The sequence below is a fragment of the Piliocolobus tephrosceles genome, chromosome 1 (genome assembly GCF_002776525.5).
Source record: "Piliocolobus tephrosceles isolate RC106 chromosome 1, ASM277652v3, whole genome shotgun sequence".
Classification (NCBI taxonomy): domain Eukaryota; kingdom Metazoa; phylum Chordata; class Mammalia; order Primates; family Cercopithecidae; genus Piliocolobus; species Piliocolobus tephrosceles.
Window position 1 is genome coordinate 132,553,529 of NC_045434.1, and position 25,519 is coordinate 132,579,047.

At 38.1% G+C, this 25,519-nt stretch overlaps 1 protein-coding gene and 1 pseudogene across 3 annotated transcripts in view; one reads left to right on the top strand and one right to left on the bottom strand.

Annotated features, from left to right (window-relative positions):
* The window catches only part of LRRC8C (leucine rich repeat containing 8 VRAC subunit C), a 119,369-nt gene that overhangs the window by 71,668 nt on the left and 22,182 nt on the right, over window positions 1–25,519 (bottom strand). The gene's annotated exons all lie outside the window — the stretch shown is intronic.
* Window positions 16,907–17,160, top strand: LOC111539944 (annotated as a pseudogene).

The following is a 25,519-nucleotide window of genomic DNA, read 5'->3' on the forward strand; positions in this document are numbered from 1 at the left end:
AAGTGGGATATAATTGCTTTTGCAATTTTTATTACTGAAGCTAAAAGCAAAGTATATGTCTGACACTGTCACAGTAGGAAGATCCCACACACAGGGCCAGGACATTAGCATAGCTAAAGCCAGTGTGAACAAGGGCAAAAGAGGTAAGGAACAGAAATGCCATGATTTTAAATTTATGGGTTCTTTTCAGTTGTACTCAAAGGTTCCATAAATCAAAACAAAGTCATCAGAATATGCTGAAAACATCAGTTGTAAAACAAGTTGCTTTTCTTTTGGCAGTGCAAGGATGGAAATAAAAAGCAGGAGAAAAAAGGCAAAATTTCCCAATTACATAAAAATTATACCTTTCTCTCTTGGGAGAGCATGACTGTAGACTGTGTTTTATTGTACAGTTGTAGCATTCATGACAAAATATTTCTAGGAAAATCCACTGAAGCAGAACATAATTATATGGTTCTGTAGAAATGTATTTAATTAAATAAGAAAATCATAAACGGGTTATAAAATTTTATAACCTGAAAAAGGTCAAAGAGATCATCCAGTCCAGACCCCTTACTTTATGGGTGGAAATCCTGAGCCAAGAGAGATTAGGTGACTTGTCCGAGGAACACAGCTAATGGTGAACTATAACTTATAACCAAATCTTTTTTCTTTCCATCTAGAGCTCTTTGCTAATACCACATGATGCTGACTGGAACTGAAAGAAGTTAAACTGTATTAAGAAACAAATAGTTTAAATAGAATTCTTCCTGTACTCAAATTTCTCTATTCATGTTTCTTATTTGACAATACAAAAGAAAAAATAAACATACATTAACACATTTAAATGATTCTTAAGTTGTACTGTCCTCATAGCATCATAAAATGATAGAACTCTTGACTCAAAGGAATCTTAAGAGGTAAGCGGAACTTGCAACTCAATGAATACTTCTATCTTATCTTTTCCTTGGATGCCTCCATGATATTGTATGTTCAATTAATGGACCAATTACATTATTTGGAAAGTCTTCAAGTTGAGCTTAACCTATTTTTCTAAGGGTGTTGGTGGGGGTGGCAAAAGTACTTCTACCTAGCAATTTTAGTTCTCTCTTAAACAATGAAGATATTATTCCTTTCTGATTATGCTCTTCACATATTTAAAGAAAAATCATTTTAATTGTGTATACTTCAGGCTGTACATCTGAAGGCCTTTGCTTTACATGATAGTTTCCACAGTTATCTATATTATTGTAGTCATAGGTCTTTGAATCCACTAAAAATCTATGATCAGTACCTGCTTTTTTCCTCTCACAAGCATAACTCACTTTCATTCACTCATGTGCTTGCTATAAATTATGAGAGGGAATTATATGTCAGGCTCTGTGCTAAGTGCTGAGAGAACCCCTCACCCACATGTACACTCATGGGAGAATATTCATTGAAGAAATTCCTAAAAAAACATGAATTGAAACTCCTTTGCAAATGGGGTTGGTTATTGTTTGCTGTACCAATGGTGCATTTAAAGAGGTTGTTACAGTATTTTTATTTCACCAAGGATAGAATTTATATCTCATCTCTGTATCTTCAAGAAAGCAGCACAGTGTCTTAGAAGCAGCCCTCAATACAAATGTGTTATACTGAAATTGACTTATCCATGCTTATCACCCACACAGATAAAGACACACCCAATCGAGCATTTTGTAGTAAGGACCAACTCTTTCATCATTAGATAGACCCTGACATTGCAATAAATAAGAGACTATTACCGAATAGCTCCATGTTGTAAATAATGATTATTCAAAGAACATCCACTACCGAAGAGAATGTCTGAGATGAGGAAAGAAATCAGGAATAATTTATAATTTCAAAGTTAAATATCATTGAATTTTTAATGTACAATGTTCTGTCACTAGTGCTAAAGAGGATGTGTTGATCAATAATGTCTTCTGAGGTCTTAGCTTGTACCCAAGAAAATGGCCAAATGTGACTCCCTTGTCAGAACACAAACCTATGAAGAAACAGGTGATAAAAAACAAATCTAAACATTAAAGTATTATTAACAAAATAATGATCTGGAATATTGCATTTCTATATCTCACTGAGATCTTAAAAGAAAGCTTTAATTTCTTTGGGATTTTTGTCAAATAGCTTCAGCTATATGTATATGATACTAATAATTATTTAATGCCTATTCTGCACAATTCAAGTGCATTTAAATTCAGAAGTCCTTTCTGAAATGAGGCTGAGATCTAATAGCCCTTTAAAAACTGTTCATAAAAGATTATCACCAAATGTCAGTCATTTCTTTCCATATCTCTGTTATTCTGAGTATACCTATAGTCTCTCTCAGAAATGGCTCAGCTCTCTGCATCCTACTGGCCTTCTTAGTCACCTCTTCATTCCAGTTTTTTTTTCTGTCTCCTTTATCCACTCTTCCATGAGGTAGTGTGGATACACACCACTTTCCAATCCCAATCAGATTCTAAACCCTTGAAAAGGCTGTGTGTTTTTCCTTGAACTCTCAGTATCATTGGCTGTGGTTAAGGCCAGGTTTTCAAACACCTTATCAGTCTCAACATCCAAAAGCTAAGTCAAATTCAACTGGGAAAATCTGTAATGACTGGTTTGAGGATCACTGATCTCTTCCTTCAATATACAGAAAGAGACTGAGGTTTATCTCCAATCCAGTTTTACCCCTTGAACAAAGAGGGCACAGGGTTCTAAGCAGCAGGCATACCACGAACATACAGTGCAGCCCAGAAAACCCAGGCACGACAGGTGCTGGCAAAGCCATCTGCGGGGAATGCTGCTTGCTTTCTGATGAAGGGCAGCAAGGAGAGGAGGATGCAGAAGGCAAGAAGACTCCTGCCCTCAAGAGCATTAAAACTAAAGTTTCTTGTTTATTTTGTAACTTCTGGAATTTACAGTTTTCTGAAAAGGCAAGGGATCATCTTTCATTTTATATTCCTTGCTCTGGGGCCTAGAATACTCAAAAAAAGGTATTTTGTTTGTTTGTTTTTTGAGTTGAACTCTTAATGATTTCATAGGGAGAAAGTTGTCTTTTCTGTTCTGACAAGAAATGTAGCTGGTTTTTCGAATACCTTTCCATAAAAATAGATGGTAGACTGGTACCTGCACAAACTGTCAACCAAAAAGTGTGATAGGGAAGCTAAAGCAACTTTTTGTCAAACACTTTTCCACTTGTTTTTTGTTTCTGTTAAATAGGGGTAACATTTAAAATTTCCAGCTATGTTAAACATAAAAAACTAGGAAACAAAGTAACACTGCTCAGAAACCAAGAGACTGATGTTTAAAGTGAGAGACTGACAGACTAATGGGTTTAGAGTATGATCATTTTTATCTTCCTTTTCAATTAAGCTAATCTTTACAGGAATCTACCATTTAAAATGTACCATCTAGTATCAAGGACCATGGAAGGTTCGATAGTTGCAGAAAAACACTAACTGTTGACTAATTATCTTTGGAGCTTTTCAAGAAGGCTGCCTTCCATCTCATGCCAGCTGTTGATTGGTCTTTCCTGTTGGATGAGCTCAGTAAAGTTCGTGATGGAAGGAAAAATTTCAGGTCCTCCAGCCTTCAGGAAAAATGGCTCTTCAGGAGCATTAAAACTGATATGAGGGCCAGGCATGGTGGCTCACGCCTGTAATCCCAGCACTTTGGGAGGCCGAGGCAGGCGGATCACGAGGTCAGGAGATCAAGACCACAGTGTAAACCCTGTCTCTACTGAAAATACAAAAACTTAGCCGGGCGTGGTGGCGGGTGCCTGTAGTTCCAGCTACTCGGGAGGCTGAGGCAGACGAATGGTGTGAACCCGGGAGGCGGAGCTTGCAGTGAGCCAAGATAGCGCCACTGCACTCCAGCCTGGGCGACAGAGCAAGACTCCATCTAAAGCAAAACAAAACAAAACAAACAAAAAACTGATATGAATGTACCTAAAAATCAGAATGTTAGGTTTTGTCTGTCCAGCTAATGAATATATAACGCAAGGCTTTGTATCTAAAGGAGAAATAATGGTTGGGTTTGGCTCTATATTTAACACACTGATTTCATGGCCATCTTTTCCAAGTTAGACATGTTATAAGTTCCCTCTTCTAAGTTTTCTTTACTCACAGCAGAGCTAAATATCGAATGCAAGGATATTTGATGCTCATAGAGTCACACATTCTAGAAGCTGAGAAAGGGCATGGAAAGTTTCTTTATAAGGAAGGCTCTAGGTGGACATAGCCAAATATTATTGGTCTCTCAAATCTACGTTGTGCCAAATATCTATATGAAAAATATTCTCAGAAAATATTAATCATTTAATTAAAATATATTGTTTCTGAAGATAGATATTCTTTAATTTAAAAAGAGAAAAAAAAAACCTATCCTCCCTCAAAAAGACATAGTGAAACTAGGTAACGCATTACACGATAGCAAAGGCCAACAGTCTATGTAGATCCTGAGAAGTCATTACAAAGAAGACATAAATGATAGCAGCAGGGGCCTTTTGGTACTAATCCCACAACTGGAATATTCTTTCAATACCCACCCAAGTTGCTTGGTTAACTCCCATGCATACTGCAGACCCAGGTTCTAGCACCACTTGCTCAAGGAAGCTGTCCCCAATCTCTCTGACTCTGTCACATCCAGAGCTTCAGGCTCTCATTGTGGATACCCACTCATGACCCCTGTCAGAGAGTACTCTCCATTTATTTGTGTTCTTGGATTTACATTGGTCTTCCCTAGGCTATAAGCTCCATGAAGGCAGAAATAATTTGTTCTGTCCACCACTGTTTTCCCAAAACTTCACAGTATTTGGCCTATAGTAGGTGCTCAATATATATTTATTGGGTAAATAGATGAGTAATTAAAAAGAAAGTTACAAGAATGGTCTAAGTGTAATATCTTGGATTTGTTAATTTGCATCCTACGTCAGAAAAAAAAGTAGAGGAAAGAATATAAAGCTCATCAGCTAACTTGGAACAAGACCAAAAGCAGTGCCATCTTCATTGACAAACGGTACAGTATTTTGAAATTGCTTGGAGTTGATATTATTAGTAAGAAAGCTGGCTTGGAGCCAGATGAGGTCTTCCTGAGAAAACCATCTCAAAGATATCCAGAGCCTTGCCAAATATATTTTTTTAAAATGGTTTAAAACCTAGAAGACAAGATATGGAAGTCTAGCAATGTAACAACTTGCATGGTGACATCTAAAGCGGATTTCAGAACTGATTTTGCTCAGCAACTTCATCAGGAGGATTAAAAAGGCACATTGCGGGTGCTTGAAAAGAACAAAACTGGCTCAAAAGTTGTTAAATTGGGAGGTTTAAATATATTAATCACAAATGCTGAAAAAAAGCATAGAAAGGTCACAGGAATTCAATTAAAACTTTAGGACGAGTAGAAAAAAGTATGCAAGAAAGAAGAAAAAATTCACTTATAGAAGTCTAACACTTCAAAGAAGAGAGATCTTTGGAAGTTCTGAAGAAGGACTTAGGAATGAAGTGGATGATGTTTTGGGCAGTGGAAAACAGGCTTAGGGCCAAGGGAAAGGACAGGGTTTATGAAACAACTGTGGGGATGTTTGTTTTTACTTGCTCTTGTAATGTTTGATCTTCTTTTCCGATGACCCATCTTAAAAACTTAACATAGACTAATGTTTTAGGAACCTAAAACATTAGGTAACACAGACATAAATTAAAATAGTTTCAACAAAAATAAATAAATAAATATCCACTCAACAGAGAAATGGAAATTGGTGGAAATATAAGTTGGTTCATTTCTATTCAATATCCTTGGACACAAACACGGCCAGACTTGGGATTCTTGTGAGAAAGACGTGGGATGTAGGGGAATGGGGGTGGAGAAAGTTCTAGGATCTTAATGTATCCTTGGTCTTTCTGTTTCTAGAGGCTGCATAGATTATCAATGGAGACAGCTACTGGAGTACAAAGTTTCCAAAGGACAGATGCAGTGTCTTTGAAAGCTTTATATTCCTAGCACTTACCACAATACCTGGAACTTGATTCATTCTTTCTATAAGTAATAGAATAGCTTTATCTGCAAGGTATTGAGCTCATTAATGTGAATAAAGTGATGAGTAAGACAGACATAATCCCTGTCTTCATGAACCATGCCTTATGGTAGAAAGACAGTAAACAATGACACACAACCATTTAATCACAATTGTGACAAGCAAGATGAAGTAGAAGTTAACGACACTCTGACAGTATACATTAGGACCTCAGCTACTAGGGGTTTAGGAAGTGATGCTTGCATGGAAGTATGACGTATAGTATAAGTAGTAACGGTTCAACTAGGTAAAATTGGAGGCCAGGGCCAGGAGAACATTCCAGACAGAGTGAAGGGTCTGCAATGTAATGGCTTTTTTTTGTTTGTTTTACCCCTCTTAAAATGTTTCATTTTGCTATCCATTACTTATAAATGTTTTGTTTCTGTTTATTTTGAATAAGGTTGGACACTGTCATTTTCTATCTGTAGAGACATAAGGATGGGGTAGCCTGAGCCAGTCCAGATGATTTGAGACAAGGAGGGCAACACATGACATGCTCTTGATGGAACTGGCAAAAAGTCACAAGACTCATTCACCAAAAGTTGTTCTGTACGGTATGTGTGAAAATCTACCCATGCTTTCTGTAGACTCATGTAAAGCTTCACAGCTTCACCTTGCATCTGGCTGTTAAATGGGGGAAAACTGCCTTCCAGAACATGCAAACTGACTCTGACCTATACTAGGTCATCCTCCACTAATGCCTCAACATTAATTCAGTGTAAACATAAATTCCATGTTAAAATCTGGCTTAATAGCCCATGTTTGTACCAAGTTCACAAAATTCTCAAGACAGGCACTGAAGGCCATTAGAATCTCAGTGGGCCAGTCATCACCAGTCATAGGCTACTCAACAATCTCCTGAGACTGAACACACACAGCAACATGTGGGTCAACCATGTCTTTACTCCCCTGTATTTATCCAAATGTGTGCCAGCCTGCCATGAGGGCCCCTCACTCAAATCTACCTAGAATTCTTCCTTAGGAACTGACTTTTGAGCTATACAGAGCGATTGTCTTTGCTCGGAGGATAGTCTCCTTTGATCTGTTTTTAAATTTTCTCTTTTTCTTCTTCCCTTCCTTGAGTATGCCCTTCCTCTTTCCTTTTCTCCCTTCCTCCTCTCTAACCTTCTTCCCTCCCTAACCTTTTTCAACACATTTTACCTAACTACTCAGTGCCAAGCCCTGGGGATAGAAGATAAATAAAAAGCTGTAGTAGAATATTTGACCACTCGAGTGACTGAGGCAAGAGAACCATTTGAGACCAGGAGTTTAAAGATGCAATGAACTATGATGGTACCCATGAATAGCCACTGCACTCCAGCCTGAGTGACAGAGCCAGACCTCATCTCTAAAAAATACAAAGAAAGAAAAAAAAGAGCATATGTGAGTAACAGATCTACAAACAAGGAAACCAAAAAATGTATTATCCCCTTTCTTTGCTCCTCAGCTCTTTATACTGATTCAAACCCAAGGGGCTTGCATAAGCCAGGCCAGCACTGGAAAAGATACATACCAACTAGCTTTTTAACTCCTGCAGGTGGTTTGCCAAGAGACATGCCAGAGACAAACGGGGTATAAAACCAAGCATGGGACTGCCCTGGGATGAAGATATGAAAACAGAAATAACCAGATACCTTCACTTTCACAATCTAAATTTAAAGATGCAATAGATTCAGATAGTTTTTTTGATAAATTCCTTGCTGTATAAACTCTTGCAACTTGCTATTCAAAAGCTAAGAACCAATAGATTTGTATAAGAGATACTTGAATAAACTTCTATATATTCAATATTTTCATCCATTATTTTTTAAACAGATATTTTTCTGATGAGAAAGTCCACAGCTCTTTTTCAATCTTCAGTGGGATTTGTAAATCCCTCCCCCACCAGCAAATATTTAACCACTACACCAACAATGCATTAGCTGTTATGATTATAGAAAGAAAAGCAGAAAACATATGTTGTAAAGAAAGTAGTTACCAGAATTAAACTAGAAAAAAAATGGCAAGAATATGAATGAGTCAGCATGAGGGTTTAACAGGCTAAGGGCATCAGCTTCAAAGAGAAAATGAAATGATTTGGGTTGCCCTGGTAACACCAAGATAAAATGCGGAAATGAAAATGCGTGGTTTAACGCTAAGAAAACCTTCTTCAGCACTAGGGTCCCTCACATCATGGAATGAGCTTTACCATGGCAACATGCAAAAAACATGTAAAGGGATTAAATACAGAAAATATCCAAAGGAGTGAAAGCATGGTATTAATAATAAGAACTAAGCTGATCTAATAACTATTCTGGACCTTTCTTTTTTTGACTCACAGAATTAAATGAGGAGAATGGGAAAGGGTTTGCAGGGATCAAATGAGATTTCCTTCAGTTATATATAATCTTAAATAATTAAAAATGTTAAACATTATAGATTATTTCTACCCACTCATTTTTCTGCAAATGACATAGAATCTCCACTCATTCTAAAGATCTGGTTTTACTACAGGAAAAGGCAAAAGAAAAAAGAAACAAACATAAGAAATAGAAACATCCTCCTAGGTTACATTTTCCATGCCCAATCTCTACTTTTTTGGAGGAGATCTGTCATTGGTTATTAAGGCAATAAATGACTCCTCTAGAGGGCAGACAATCATATTAATATAGTACTAGAATATAAAAATGATACTTTAGAATCACAGTGGTTGGGAGCATAGCACTGAAGTCAGGGTGCCTGGGTCTGTATCCTGACTCTGTCACTTGTAAGCTGGGTGACTACAAGAAACTTACTTAATCCTTCTGTTTTCTCATCTTGAAAATGGGGAAAAGAATAGTATCTTGCTTCACAGGATTGCTGGGGAAGCACGTAAGAGTGGCAAACACTAACAGTGGTACTAGGCAGGAATTAGCACTCAATAGATGACAGCTACTAATATTAGCAATAGAGATGACAATCACATTTCATAATTGTAAGGAGTTCATGATTTTTAAACATTTTATTTTGGTAAGAGCATAACGTAAGATCTACCCGCTTAAAATTTTAAGCATACCACACAGTTTGGGTAACTACAGGTACAATGTTGTACAGCAGATCTTTAAAGCTTACTCATGTTGCAAACAGAAACTTTATGCCCATTGATTAGTATTAATAGCTCCCCATTTCCCCCTCTCCCCAGCCCCTGGCAACCACCAGTGTTCTCTTTGATTTTATTAATTTGATTATTTTAGATACTTCATATATGGAATCATATATTTTTCTGTGACTGGCTTATTTCACTTATCAGAATGTCCTCATTCATCCATGTTGTCACATATTGCAGAATTTCCTGATTTTTAAAGGCTGAGTAGTATTCCATTGTGGGTATATACTACATTTTCTTTCTCTATTCATCTGTCAATGGACATTTTGGTTATTTTTACATCTTCGTTATTGTGAATAATGAAGTTTACTCTTAAGAATAAGAATTTATCAGTGTTTGGAGACTTCTGTCCTAACTTGAGGTACCACACTAAAATAGAATTCTTTATAAAAACAGAAGAAATAAACTTTAAAAAATTGTGTTGGTTAAATACGAAAGAAAAGGTATATAATTGACATATAATGTTATCATGCTTACTAACTGCCAGGCATGAAAAATGTTATCTGTTGAACCTCCACATTAAACCCTTGAAGTAGGTATTATCTTTGCTGTACAGAAGAGGAAACATACAAAGAGAGATTAAATAATTTCTCCAAGATTGGAAAGCCTGTGAAGGGCATAGCAAAAATTCCAACTCAGGGCTTTCAGATTCCAATGTCCAAGCTCATTTCACTTAAAGAGGGAAATTATTTTAGTTTCTAACAATCTCCTTTATGGGAAATTTAGACTTGATATCCATTGGCAAAAGGACCTATTTGGAAATTCACCTCTTTCAGGATTGCATTCAGAGAAATCATATTTGTGACTTGAACACTGTAGCCTAAAATCTGACACTGAGAGAAATCCGGTCTGAGAAATGATCTTTTTAGAAGTTATAAAGGATTCTGCTTCTGTCCACGAAGAAGTCACTAGGGTGAAACTCACCCTTCTATAATAAATAGCTAAAAAAATAAAATTTTACCAGAGCCACTGAAGCTCTTTTGTGTTATGCTCTTGGTTATACCTGTTTTTCATTTGATGCTAAGTCCTTGGGTGGAGAATGCAGTCCCCAAATATTGCACTGTTCCAATCTCCTTTAGGGGGATCTGTATGTGATTTCCAGGAACTTGGTGCAGCAAAACAGCGAGAGCCTTCTATACTGAGAATTTGAATACTGGGAAATATATACCAAATGAAAACAGAAGGACAGTGACCACTTACTTCCTTTTCCTTGTTCAAATTAATATAATCAAGATACTTCAGTATTTAACCATCTTTTACCCCATGAAATTTATCAGCATCCTCCCTTCCCTGATGTTTCAGCTAAGTGTTTTGCTTTATTGTAGATACGCCAACAACGAACATTTGTTTTTCTATGACTGGTTCAAATGCTGTTTGTTAAAATTATTGTTATGACTTTGCACTTCTGGCTTCTCCATCCAGCTCCCACAATATTTCCAGAAGCAGGAAATAGAAAATACTTTAGGTAAACTTTATGTAAAATATTCTTATGGGTACCTAAAGTCTCTTTCTAATCCATGGGTTGACAGCTTGAGTTTTGCCAACTAACTCACTCTTGATATTAAGAGATATCAAAACATAGCAAACCACTTTAAAGTTTTAGCTCTTTTGAGGGAATGTGGCTTAGGATGTGATTTCTCAGCAACCTGAGTTCCAAGGCTCAAATGCCCTCAGCTTAGATTTTCCTCATCCCATCAAACACTGCCCAGCAAGTAGGTCTATTACTGCTCTCCTTTGTATTTTACCTAAATTTCTTCCTCCCACTGCCCCAGGTTTACTCCTTTTTTAGTTTTTCCTAATATAAGTAACTCATGCTCTGGCTGATGGACTGGGTGTGAGGTTTGAGACAGAAGAATCAATATGAGTCCAATATTTTTAAGTCGAGAAGCCGAAATAATGGAGTTGCCATTTTATAAAGAGAGTGAGAGGCTACAGAAAGTAGGTTTAGGGAGTGGGGAATAAGGAGTTTGGATAGAGACATCTGAAATTTGAGATGTCTACTAGACCCCCAAGTGGAGGGGCTCCACAAACAGCTGGATATACTGGACTAAAGATAGGAAAGATCTGGGATAGAGATAGAAGTTTGGGAGTCATTAGGGTTATAAAAAGTGGTAGGATGAAACCACCTAGGGAGCATATAGAGAGGGGAAAACTATCTAAGGACTTCCTGTAGCAAGGAGCATTCTGCCACCAGATATTGGCATGAATATTGTTTTCTCACTTCCTTCAGGTCTCTACACATATATCATTATTGGAGACACCTTTTCTGGCTACCCTATTGAAAATATTAATACCAACTCACCAAAAGCAAGAGCATGCCATCCCAGCACTCCATTTTTCATTCCCTAAGTTGCTTTCCTCAATAGCATTATCTTTATCAGATGTACTATACAGGTATTACTCATTTAGTTGTACTTCTGTCTCTCTGCTGCATCATAAGGTAAGCTCCTAAGAAATGGGGACTTTATTTTGTTCACTTGTGTCTCCCAGAGCCTAGAACAGTATCTGGCACATAAAGAGTATTCAGTAAGTAATTGCTGAACCAATAAAATGAGAAATGAGCATCTACTTAATCTGAAATTCTGCCAGTTATTAAAATGAATAACAGAAATGTTTATGTGACTACCAGAAATTAGAGTAAGGTGCACTTGGTTTTGAGGAAGAGAACACCAGATATCTTTTGTACCACTCTGCATTTTCTCATGATACTTGCACTCTGTTTAGGGGCAAAGAGGAAGCGAAGAAGTCATAAGAGGCCCCCTGAGATCTGCATGGAGCTGGAAAAAGACAATTCTATCTTACTTAGAGTTGGGAGAAGGAATTAAGGAGAGGAGTGGGACAAGAGGTGCCCTGGGCCTCATTTGTCTTGAATCATGGGTGCCTTTATATTATTAACAGTATCATGTTTTTTCCTCTACTCATATTGCCGGCCTCTGTCAACTTCTAGGGACCTACCATGGAATAAGGCGAAGACTGCAAGAAGGGAATGTACATGTTTATTAAGCAACAGCAGTGCAATAGCGATCATTGATCGTTTCAGTCAAAATGCAGTCATATGTTGTTTAACAACGGGGACATGTTCTGAGAAACGCATCATTAGGCAATTTTGTCATGTGGAGGTCATAGAGTGTACTTATACAGTCCGAGACGGTGTAGCCTACTATACACTTAGGCTACAGGGTTTGGCCTCTTGCGCCTAGGCTATAAATCTGTACAGCATTTTCCTGTACTGAATCCTGTAGGTAACTGCAACACAATAGTATTTGTGTATCTAAACATAGGAGAGGTACAATAAAAAAAGCATAAAAGATTAAAAATAGTACACCTGTATAGGGCACTTACCACGAATGGAGTTTGCAGGACTGGAAGGTGCTCTGGATGGGTCAGCAAGTGAGTGGTGAGTGAATGTGAGGGCCTAGGATGTTACTTTGCACTGCCGCAGACTTTCTAATAACAAACACTGTACACCTAGGCTACACTAAATTTATAAAAAATATTTTTCTTTCTTCAATAATAAACTGTAGGTTATTGCAACTTTTTTACTTTTTAAACTTTAAACATTCTTAACTTTCTGACACTTCCATAATAACATTTGGCTTAAAACACAAACACATTTTATAACTGAACAAAAATATATTTTATTCCTTATTCAGTAAGCTTTTTGTTATTAAATTATTATATTTTGCTTTTTAAACTTTTTAACTAAAAATGAAGACACCAACATGTATATTAACCTAGGCCTAAACATATGCAAATCAATAAACATAATCCATCACATAAACAGAACCAATGACAAAAACCACATGATGATTGCAATAGATGTAGAAAAGGCCTTCAACAAAACTCAACACCCCTTCATGCTAAAAACTCTCAATAAACTAGGTATTGATGGGACGTATCTCAAAATAATAAGAGCTATTTATGACAAACCCACAGCGAATATCATAACTAATGGGAAAAGCTGAAAGCATTCCGTTTGAAAACAGGCACAAGACAAGATGCCTTCTCTCACCACTCCTATTCAACGTAGTATTGGAAGTTCTGGCCAGGGCAATAAGGCAAGAGAATGAAATAAAGGATATTCAAATAGGAAGAGAGGAACTCAAACTGTCTCTGTTTGCAGATGACATGATTGTATATTTAGAAAACCCCATCGTCATCTCCCTAAGCTGATAAGCAACTTCAGCAGAGTCTCAGGATACAAAATCAATGTGTAAAAATCACAAGCATTTCTATACATTAATAATAGACAAACAGTCAAATCATGAGTGAACTCCCATTCACAATTACTACAAAGAGAATAAAATACCTAGTAACACAACTTACAAGGGATGTGAAGAACCTCTTCAAGGAGAACTATAAACTACCGCTCAAGGAAATAAGAGAGGACACAAACAAATATAAAAACATTCCATGCAATGGATAGAAGGAATCAATATCATGAAAATGGCCATATTGCCCAAAGTAATTTATAGATGCAATGCTATCACCATCAAGTTACCAGTGACTTTCTTCACATAATTAGAAAAAACTACTTTAAATTTCATATGTAACCAAAAAAGAGCTCACATAGTCAAGACAATCCTAAGCCAAAAGAACAAAGCTGGAGGCATCACGCTACTTGACTTCAAACTATACTGCAAGGCTGCAATAATCAAAACAGCATGGTACTGGTACCAAAACACATGTATAGACCAATGGAACAGAACAGAGGCCTCAGAAATACCACCACACCTCTATAACCATCTGATCTTTGACAAACCTGACAAAAACAACCCATGGGGAAAGGGTTCCCTCTTTAGTAAATGGTGTTGGGAAAACTGGCTAGCCATATGCAGAAAACTGAAACTGCACCCCTTCCTTACAGCTTATATAAAAATTAACTCAAGATGGATTAAAGACTTAAATGTAAGACCTAAAACCATAAAAACCCTAGAAGAAAATCTACGCAATACCATTCAGGACATAAGCATGGGCAAAGACTTCATGACTAAAACACCAAAAGCAATGGCAACAAAAGCCAAAATTGACAAATGGGTTCTAATTAAACTAAAGAGCTTCTGCACAGCAAAAACAAACAAGCAAACAAAAACTGTCATCGGGGTGAATAGGCAACATACAGAATGGGAGAAAATTTCTGCAATCTATTCATCTGACAAAGGGCTAATACCCAGAATCTACAAAGAATTTAAACAAGTTTACAAGACAAAAATCAACATCATCAAAAAGTGGGCGAAGGATATGAATAGACACTTCTCAAAAGAAGACATTTATGCAGCCAACAAACATATGAAAAAAAGCTCATCATTACTGGTCATTAGAGAAATACAAATCAAAACCACAATGAGATACCATCTCACACCAGTTAGAATGGCGATCATTAAAAAGTCAGGAAACAACAGATGCTGGAGAGGATGTGGAGAAACAGGAACACTTTTACACTGTTGGTGGAAGTGTAAATTAGTTCAACCGTTGTGGAAGACAGTGTGGCAATTCCTCAAGGATCTAGAACCATAAATACCATTTGACCCAGCAATCCCATTACTGGATCTATGCCCAAAGGATTATAAATCATTCTACTATAAAGGCACATGTGTATGTAGGTTTATTGCGTCACTGTTCATAATAGCAAAGACTTGGAACCAACCCAAATGCCCATCAATGATAGACTGGATAAAGAAAATGTGGCACATTATACACCATGGAATACTATGCAGCCATAAAAAAGGATGAGTTCATGTCCTTTGCAGGGACATGGATGAAGCTGGAAACCATAATTCTCAGCAAACTAACACAAGAACAGAAAACCAAACACCACATGTTCTCACTCATAAGTGGGAGTTGAACAATGAGAACACATGGACACAGAGAGGGGAACATCACACACTGAGGCTTGCTGGTGGGTGGGGTCTGGGGGAGGGATAGCATTAGAAGAAATACCTAATGTAGATGACGGGTTGATGGGCACAGCAAACCACCATGGCACGTGTATACCTATGTAACAAACCCGCAGGTTCTGTACATGTATCCCAGAACTTAAAGTATAATTAAAAAAAATAAAAATAAAAGAAACAAAGGGAAATAATATCTACCACATGGTGGGGAAGACAACACGATACTAAATTTGTGGTATTCAAGAGTCAGAGAGTTAACCTTTTGCTATAACTAGCATTATTCAGGTCCCTTACTGGAGTTTAGGGCTCTATTTTACGAGAAATATGGAAAAATATTACATAGACATTTAAGGGCAAAAAATTTTACCTACAAAAATATATTCAGATTCCAACGATTTCTGACCCATCTTTTAACTACCACCCCGATCCAACCCACCATCATCTCTCAATTAGATTATTGCAATATCTTCCTGACTAGTCTCTCCACTTCTACCAACGACCCCTAGAGTCGTCTCAAGTGAGCAACCAGAATGATCCTGGGTTTCTTCTCCATTCAAAATCCTCTAATAATTCTCCATCTCACTCAGTGAAAAAGCCAAAATCTTTACAAAAGTCCTAAAAGGCCCCCTGCAATCTCACTCCCACCCCACACCAGTCTCATAGTTCTCTCCTGCACACTTGCTTTGCTCCAGCCACACTGGGCCTTCTAGCACAAGCTTGTCCAATCTGTGGCCTGCAGACCGCATGTGGCCCAGGATGGCTTTAAACATGACCCAACAGAAATTTGTAGGCTTTCCTAAAACATTATGAGATTTTGTGATTTCTTTTTCTTTCAGCTCATCAGCTATCGTTAGCTATCGTTTTATGTGTGGCCCAAGACAATTCTTCTTCCAAGGTGGCCCAGGGAGGCCAAAAGATTGGATGCCCTTGTTATAGTGGCTTATTGGCATCCCAGATTCACTCCTGCTTTTGCCTTTGCAACGCCTCTGTCTGGAATTCTCATCTTCCTGGTATCTGCAGGGCTCAATCCTTCATCTTCTTTAGGCCTTGCTGAAACTTGCCCAGATTTCAACCACTTTTTGCCATTTCCATCACTACTCCTCTGTTCCAAGCCTTCACCCTCTTATTTGAATAATACTGCAAAGCCGATTTAATATCACACCGTATCTCAGCCATAGCACTCCCTTTCCTCCTGCCCTGCCTTATTTTTCTCTATAGCACTTAACACCTTTGAACATACCATATATATTTTAGCTAATTATGCATTTCCTTTTCTTTCTCCTCCCTCTTGAATGCAAGTCCCAGGAGGGCAGAAATTTTTGTTCAATTTGGAAAATGTTTTGTCCCTAATGCCCAGAAGAGCGTCTGGCCCATATTTGTCATTCAGTAGATATCTGTTAATTAAAAGAGTAAAGTGGTAGAAACAGAACCTATAAAGAAACACTATGGAGGCTGGGCGTGGTGGCTCAAGCCTGTAATCCCAGCACTTTGGGAGGCCGAGACGGGCAGATCATGAGGTCAGGAGATCGAGACCATCCTGGCTAATACGGTGAAACCCCATCTCTACTAAAAATACAAAAAACCAGCCGGGCGAGGTGGCGGGCGCCTGTAGTCCCAGCTACTCCGGAGGCTGAGGCAGGAGAATGGCGTAAACCTGGGAGACGGAGCTTGCAGTGAGCTGAGATCGGGCCACAGCACTCCAGCCTGGGCGACAGAGCGAGACTCCGTCTCAAAAAAAAAAAAAAAAAAAAAAAAAACACTATGGAGATACTACTTAGTCCAGAGCCTAGTGGCTAAACTGGTTCTCTCCCTTCCAATTGGAGGCCTCTGCAGCAAACATGGTCTGCCAGATCATCACTCAATCCAAGAAGCATCTAAGCTTGATCCCCCGCTTTGTATTTATTGGAGCTAGAGGTACTGGAGCAGCACTATATCTCTCGTGTCTGGCATTGTTCAGTCCAGATGTTAGTTGGGACAGAAAGAATAATCTAGAGCCCTGGAACAAACTGGGTCCCGATGATCAATACAAGTTCTACTCAGTGAATGTGGATTACAGCAAACTGAAGAAAGAAGGTCCAGATTTCTAACAAATGTTTCACATCAAGGTCTTCCAGAAGCCATCCACACAATTTTCCGCTTAACCAGGAAATACTTCTCTCCTCTGAATGCATGAAATCATTTTGATGTAATCTATTGGTGATTATGCTGATTAGTAAATAACTGAAACTTGGAATACAAAACACAAAGAAACACTATGTAAATTGAGACAAGCAAAGGAATACAAAAGGCTACCAGAGGAGTCCAGAGCCTGGACGTCCATGGACAGACTTCAGTGCCAAATACAAAAATGCTTCAACTTTGCACATTACAGGCTTTAAATTGCTGCATGAGAGATTTAGGAAGAAACAACCCATTGTTAAATGACCAAATAAATGGTTGCAGGATGAAATCCGAGGGTTGGTCATGCCAAGGAGATGTGAAAAACAGGACAGTGAATCATGTTTTGATGGTGAGCTTGCTGACTGGAGGCCGGGTGCTGGATGAGAAAGGTTCTTTTGCTCCACTAGGAGCTTAAGATGAGTATTTCTCCAGAAGCCAACGTTACTTACTGAAACGCAGAAAGTGCACATGTTTTCAAAGGGAAAACACATGGACTGGTATTAAATTAATAACTTCTGATTGGAAAACCTGTTGACAGACTTTGGCTGAGCTAGTCTCCTGAAATTTATTAGGGAACACCTGGGGGGAAATAAAACCTAGGATAGGGAGGAAGAGTGGTTCTCAACCTTGGCTGCACATTGGAATCACCTAGAGAGTTTTAAAAACACTGATGCCTGGGTGCAGTTAAATCAGAACCCCTGGGGAGGGGCCCAGGCATGAGGTTTTTGTTTTGTTTTGTTTTGTTTTGAAGGTCCTCAAGTGATTCCAATATGTAGGTAAGGTTGAGACCTATTCTCCCCAAAATATCTGTTTCTTCTGTTTGTGATAAAAAGTACAGCTATGAGCTAAGTGTGGTCTTAGGGAAAAACTGGAGCTTTATCTGGGACTACCAAAGGCAGGGTTTGCTCACTTAAAATGATTTCAGTACTCCATAAATGTATATGTTCATATCACATCTTCGGTTAACAGTTACCTGGACACCACCCCTTCCCAGATCACCACATCAGGACTGTCAGGCTTCCCCACACAGCCCACCCTCTCTCAGGAAGAGCATGCTGTTTGGATAATATTTGAAGGGGTCTCAGACTATAGCTGCAGTGTCCTATTTTGGAAGCCCGTGGCTGAGTATTTTCATAAGCAGTCCAAGATCAACACTTTCCTACTTGCTCTGTTCACCCCTTCACTCCCCTGGGTTATTTATATTCTCAACTATCTCCACTCCCACACTGTAAATTCTGTAAGGGCAGAGACCACGTTGCTCATTTTGGCATGCCCAGGCCCTGACCTAGTCGTCTGAGCAGTAACAGTTTTGCGTGACACAGAGCTAGGTTCACAAGTACAGCAATGATTTGCCCCTCAAAACAGTTTCTCAATGTAGATGATGCTTTGAACACTAAAACTGTAGTTCTGATGGGGTCCATATTTATAAATGTTTTGTTTTAGAGTAACAGTTCATTACCATTTTATTGACAGTTTTAATACTAACAGTTAATTACTGTTACTGTAAAATGAAGTTCTCTTTCTGTATAAAGGAAAACCCCACCACTATCATAACATGAGCTGAGGTTTACTGTGTACTTAGAAGTGCCAGGCATGTCATACATATTACATTACTTAATGCCCAAATATCTCTGGGCTCCAGGTACTATAAGCCTACTCTTGCTGAAGAAATGGAGGCTTAGGAAGGTCAATACTCTGCCTGGGGTTACAGAGCGGTAAGCAGAGGGGCCTGCGTACAATCTAGGTAACCTGGTTTTAGAACTCGTTAATCTAAGTCACTAAACCTAACATTCCATAGACAACAGAACAAAACAATTGAAAACTGAGTTGAATTTCTTCTTGAATGAATTTAGGAATTAGTTAACAGGAAAGGGTATTTTCCTTTACAGAAGTGTTTCATAAAAACTGGGATAGCTGGACTTGGTGACACAGTCTAGCTACTTGGGAGGCTAAGGTGGGAGGACTGCTTGATCCCCAGAGTTTGAGACAAGCCTGGGCAACACAGTAAAACTTCATCACAGACACACACACACACACACACACACACAAAACTGGAGAAGACACTACCTACAATTTCCTATTAATTCTCATTATAATATCAGAGACACTTTTAAAGATATATCATACTTAGAGTATAATATATACATACTCAGATATATTGTCTTTTAAATTTGTTTGCTTTTTCATTAGCAGTGGCTCCTAATTATTTGGCTATAAATCTTTTAGCTCTATAGCCTCTTGGTCAGGCACTTATAACTTTAAAGAATTTAAAAAGTGGAATCCACACTTTGCTCAAGAGCTAAATGACAGTACAGGTAGTTCATTTCCCTGTCAGAAATGTACTCATTTTCAGCATATGGTACATACATATTTCCAAGAAACATTTTATGGTTTATCACTCAGAATGAAAAACAATGACACGAATGTTACATTTTATATCAATTGTTTAGTTTTGGAAAGATAATGAGGATTTCCTTAATCCTGTTCATAGGTGATCCTGATATAAAAATAGAAATGGTATTTAGGTATAATCTTCCTTAAAATGAGGACATAGCTGCATATTTTTAAAATGTAGTGATTCTACCACCTTCCCCACTTCCACTACATAAAATGCCTTGGCATGTGAGATGTTGAGATATAAATAATTACTATTTTAAAACTTTACTGAGCCTCAGAATTTTTAAAGCCTTTTTCAGATTGTATTCTAAAAACAAATATAGTTTCAAACAGTCTTCATTCCAGGTTTGCTTCATTCCAAGCAAACACACCCGAATAGGTTAATATTTCAGACCCTTAGACTGTTTTCAAATGCTATATTTAACAATGCTTATGATGATCACTCAAATAATTTTGATTCAGTTCAAGTATGTCAACAGGAAGAGGCCTGGCAGAAATATAAAAATTCTAAGCAAAGTCATTCTGAGACTCAAACAACTCCAATACCAGAAATGCTAGTTAAACCAAACAGTAGTGTGGCCAAAGAACATCAAGGAAAACTGCTGTTTTCAAGATTTGTGGTTTCCTTATATAAGGAACCTATTCTGCTCTTGGATGTGGCACAAGAGGGCTTTTCGAAAGCATGGTATATTTCGATTAAAAAAAAATCTTAATCCAGTTGAGTAAATGTAAAGTTACACACAGTCATACACTTCATTCCTGAGATCCTCTGGAAGTAAATCTGCTGCTTAACATTAATGACACATCTCATCGACTATGTTTTTGTTTATAAAATACTCTAATATGTACATGACTCCAGTTCAGGTTTAAAATTTTTTCCCATCTTTTGAAGAATAGGTGTCCTGAAAATTTTTCAGAAATTCTTAGTAATTTTTCATCATACTAAGCATCTTTTCATTTTATTTTATTTATTTTTGTTTTTGAGACTGAGTCTCACTCTGTCACCCAGGCTGGAATAAGTGGCACAATCTGGGCTCACTGCAACCTCCGCCTCCCGGGTTCAAGTGCTCCTGCCTCAGTCTCCCGAGTAGCTGGGACTACAGGTGTGCGCTACCACACTCAGATAATTTTTGTATTTTTAGTAGAGACGGGGTTTCACCATATTGGCCAGGATGGTCTTGAACTCCCGACCTTGTGATCTGCCCTCCTCGGCCTCCCAAAGTTTTGGGATTACAGGAGTGAGCCACCGCGCCCAGTCATACTAAGCATCTTCTAAATCACAATGGCGACTACTTACTGGGCTCACTACCACGTTAGGCAAACCACCATAAAGACAGGATATGTTCCTATTTAGGATACCAACAATACAGTAATAGCATTTTAATACAAAATTTAAAGGTAGTTTGTACAAATTCTTTTCCTATGAACTGATTACAGTTTTGTACATTTAGGGTGATATGAAGTCCTTAGTCCAAGGCAATATATGTCAACAGTAAAACAAACAAAAAAGACTCCTGTTATTACCTTAGATGTATATACTACTATCTCATTGAACATCTGCATTTCCAGAACTCTAAGTTTAGTCATAAGCGGCCACATTAATCTAAAAAATAAAAATAAAAGGAAGTCATCTCTACTCACCATTTTGTATAATATAATGAAATAGTTACAATGTATGTTTTATAGCCAGAAAGACCTAGGTTTGAAATCTAGCTCTGTGGCTACTAGCTAGTGACTTTGGGCAGGTTATTTAATCTCTTTGAATCATGCACACTTGGAAAAGTAGCTGGCAGTCAATGTGAAAATTGTCAACTACACTATTTAATTAAGAAAATATTTCCTGACTTCTTGCTTTTTAGAACAGTGTTTGTATTATTTAATAAACTTTGAATTAAAAAAAAAGAAAATTACCTAGGCTTCTCTCTTGGGAATCTTCTGGATTCCGAAAAATCCAATTTACTGTATGTTTCACTATATCTGCTGTTCATGGAAAGTGCCTAACAGTACCCCCAAATTGTGGTGTCCTCTTCAAAACATTTGCTATTTTTTCCATTGCCTCAAGACAGGCCAATTCCTCCCAATTATTTCTAACTCCATGTGTTACCTATGCTTGTTGCATGGATATATAGAAACAAAACTCTGTGAAATGCCAACCTGCCCCAATTCTTGAATTACAAGCCTGGAAACCCAGAGGTCTCAAATGCACACTTCCACTAGATTCCCCACTGACTATGTGACTCTTTGAGCTTACTCAGTACCTAGCATCTCTGGAGCATGACCCAAGTGTTAAGAAAGCCTTGATAGCTAAGAGCAATAATGATAAAGTTAATGAACAGGTGCTTAAGAGCAAGGGCCCATCCCCACCCCATACTTGACAGGCCGTTAGACGTGATGATGTGGAGATCACCAGTTTATGGAAGGGCTGTTCCTCTGACCACTGCCATCCAGAAACACAGCTGCCTTTATAGGGTCTACAGGATGGTTAGCAGCTGAGGCTGAGGAAACTAGCTGCAATCTGTGGGATCAACATTTCCCCTCAAGGGAGAGTTCTTGGAAGGTGAGTCATATAATCTTCAGGAAAGGTCACTGAAAGAGCCCTCATGTTGAGTCTTTGTTGTGAGCTACTACAATGTCCCTGTGCTCTTTGTACCTCTAGCTGTAGATGGCAGCATCACAGTGAAAGACACAGCTGCTTGTTTTCCAATATTCGGCCTCTCCTTCTTATGTAATAATAAAGTACATGTTCCAGCTCCCCTGAAGGCAGGTATGGTGTGGGACTTAGTCCTAGCCAATGGCATATAACCAGAAAAGATGTACTCAACTTGGAGTTGTGTCCTTAAAGGAGCCTTCCATATACCTTCCTCCCCACCTCTGAGATGGGATGCAGGCTTAGTACTAATCATCTTCAACAGACAAGTAAGAGATACATGTTAGCAAGGGTAGAATACCAAGACATAAGGAGGCCAAGTCCTCGACAATAACAGATCCACATGACTATGTTAAGACTGTTATGAGAGAGAAAGAATGTCCTTTCTTCAAGTCACCATTGTGTGTGGGGTGTGTGTGTGTGCACGTGCACGCATGTGTGTGTGGAGAAGATGGGGAATCTCTCTGACAGCATTTGAACTCTTCACCTAACTCTTAGTCACACGGGCAGGGCTTTCCCACTGGAGTAGGTAAATGCATGTCACATGGAGGTGGGGGAGCATATTTTCCTGGTACACTGACTTTACTCAAAAATTTGGATTTAAAAAAATGCTAGCCCAGTCGATGGCGTATGCCTGTAATCCTAGCACTTTGGGAGGTCAAGGTGGGAGGATGGCTTGAGCTCAGGAGTTTGAAATCTATCTGGGCAACATATCGAGACCCTGTCTCTATAAAAAATTAAAATATTAGCCAGGTGTGGTGGTGCGTGCCTGTAGTTCCAGCTACTTGGGGGGCTGAGACAGATTGCTTGAGCCCAGGGGCTTGAGGCTGCAGTTAGCTGTGATCATGCCACTGCACTCTAGCCTCTAGCCAGGGTGACAGAGCAAGACCTTCTCTCAAAAAAAAAAAAAGGAAAAAGAAAATGTTACATTGAAACCAACAAACAAGGATATAGAATCAAAGGCAAAATTCTTGTGCTTTTAAAAAGTTAAAACAGAAGATATTAGACAAAATTTTGATCCTTCACGCAGAGTGCTTGAAACTCTACTCCCAGATTTCTGAAATACGCACAAAATCTGTTTTATGCGGATAAAGGCACTGATGGAAAGCAAGAGGAGCATCAGTTGTAGAAAGAACCTTAGACTAAAAGTCCAATGTTCTAGAACCAACTCCACTTTTGACTACAATATATTGGGCAAGTCCTACTACCCTGATGTCTTTACATTTTTACAACACTGCCACACCTGTATGTGTCCAATCAATACATTCTCTCTCTCTCTCTCTCACACACACACACACACACACACACCCCTACCTTTGGGTTGCATGGGGAATAAAGACCACTTAGATGTGCTCTTGAAAGGCAGTGAGATACTAAGAGTTGTAATCCTATCCAGGTTCAGTATCCCTTATCCAAAATGCTTGGAATGAGAAGTGTTTTGAAGTTTTTCAAATTTTGGAATATCAGGATTATTATACTTACTGATTGAACATCCCTAATCTGAAAATCTAAAACCAAAAATGTTGTAATGAACATTGCCTTTGAACAGCACATTGGCACTCAAAACGTTTTGGATTGTGAAGCATTTCAGACTTTAGATTTTTGAATTTAGAATGTTCAATCTGTAGCACTGACATACCAATGGAAGTCATACAACAAAAAGGCTGCTCATGACCTGATAACCCTATTGTGATGCCCTTCAGTGGACAAGTTCTACAATTCACAAAGAACTCACAATCAGCTTTCTATGCCTCACTATTAAATATGATGGGATGGTTTGAATGTTTGCCTCCTAGAAAACTCATGTTGGAATTTAATTGCCATCATAATAGTATTAAGAGGTGAGATCTTTAATCTTTAAGAGGTGAGTTGTTTAGGTCATGAGGGCTCTGCCCTCATGCATGGATTAGTGTTACCTTAGGAGTGGATTTGCCCCCTCTGGTTCTTGTTCTCTTTAGCTCTCTCTTTGCCATTCTACCATGTGATGCCTTCTGCCATATGATAATGCTACAAGAAGGCCCTCGCCAGATGCCTGCACCTTGATATTGGAATCCCAGCCTTCAGAACTGTAAGCCCAAAATTTTACATTCATTATAAATTATCGAGTCTTGGTATTCTGTTACAGCAGCACAAAACAGACTAAGACATTTGAAGACACAGATATAGATCATCAGTCATTTGAGGAATGCCTCCAACTGAAAGACAGATATAAATAAGACAAACAAATAAAGGAACAAATAAAGACATTAAAACCAAAAGTAAAGCAGAGAGCAGGAGTTCACATTTAAAAACTTCCTAACTATAATTAATATTCTCAGAGAGCTAGCAGGAGATATTGTATTTATAAAATAAACACACTGGAAAAAAAACTTGGAAATTAAATATAAGATAATGAAAAAATCAACATAAGGCTAGATAATGTTGATGAAATAAATCTTAAAGTAGAAAAAAAAACAGATAGGGAAAAATAATATACAGACTCCAGATTCAATGTCTGAATAATGGAAATTAAAGAGTGAAAGGAGAAAATGAACACAGGTATCAAGAAGAGAGTGCAAGCAAATTTTCCCAAACTGTAGCACATGAGACTTCATATTAAAAAGGCTGACTAGCTGTGCATGGTGGCTCATGCCTGTAATCCCAGCTACTCAAGAGGCTGAGGAAGGAGGATCACTCGGGCCTAGGAGTTCAAATCCAGTCTGGGCAATATAGCAGGACCTTGTCTCAAAGAAAAAAATAAAAAAATAAATAAATAAAAGGCATACTGAAGTGCTAGCACACAATGAATTAATAAAGACCCATACTGTCATGAACACTGGGGATAATGAGAAGATCCTAAAAGCTTGCAGAAGGCAGCAAACAGAGAGGATAAAAGGGTGCATATAAAGAAACAAAAATCAGATCAGTATTATACTTTTCACCAACAATATTGTATTATTGTATGCAAGAAAATAGTTGTAAAAAGTCTTCAAATTCTTAGTGAAAGTGGTTGTCAATGTAGAGTTTAGTACCCAACCAAACTAACTTTCAAATTTGAGAATAGAATAAATAGTGTATTTCAGACATAGAAGGATGCAGAAAATGTATTTTTATGTATTCTCTCCTTAAAAAGTATTGAGGAATACAAAGGCAGTAAGACATCCATCCCCTGAATTGAGACTTAAATATCCAGCTGCTGACTTGACATTTGCAACTGGATGTTTAGTAGACATTTATCTTTTTTTGTATAAATTTAAAGGGTA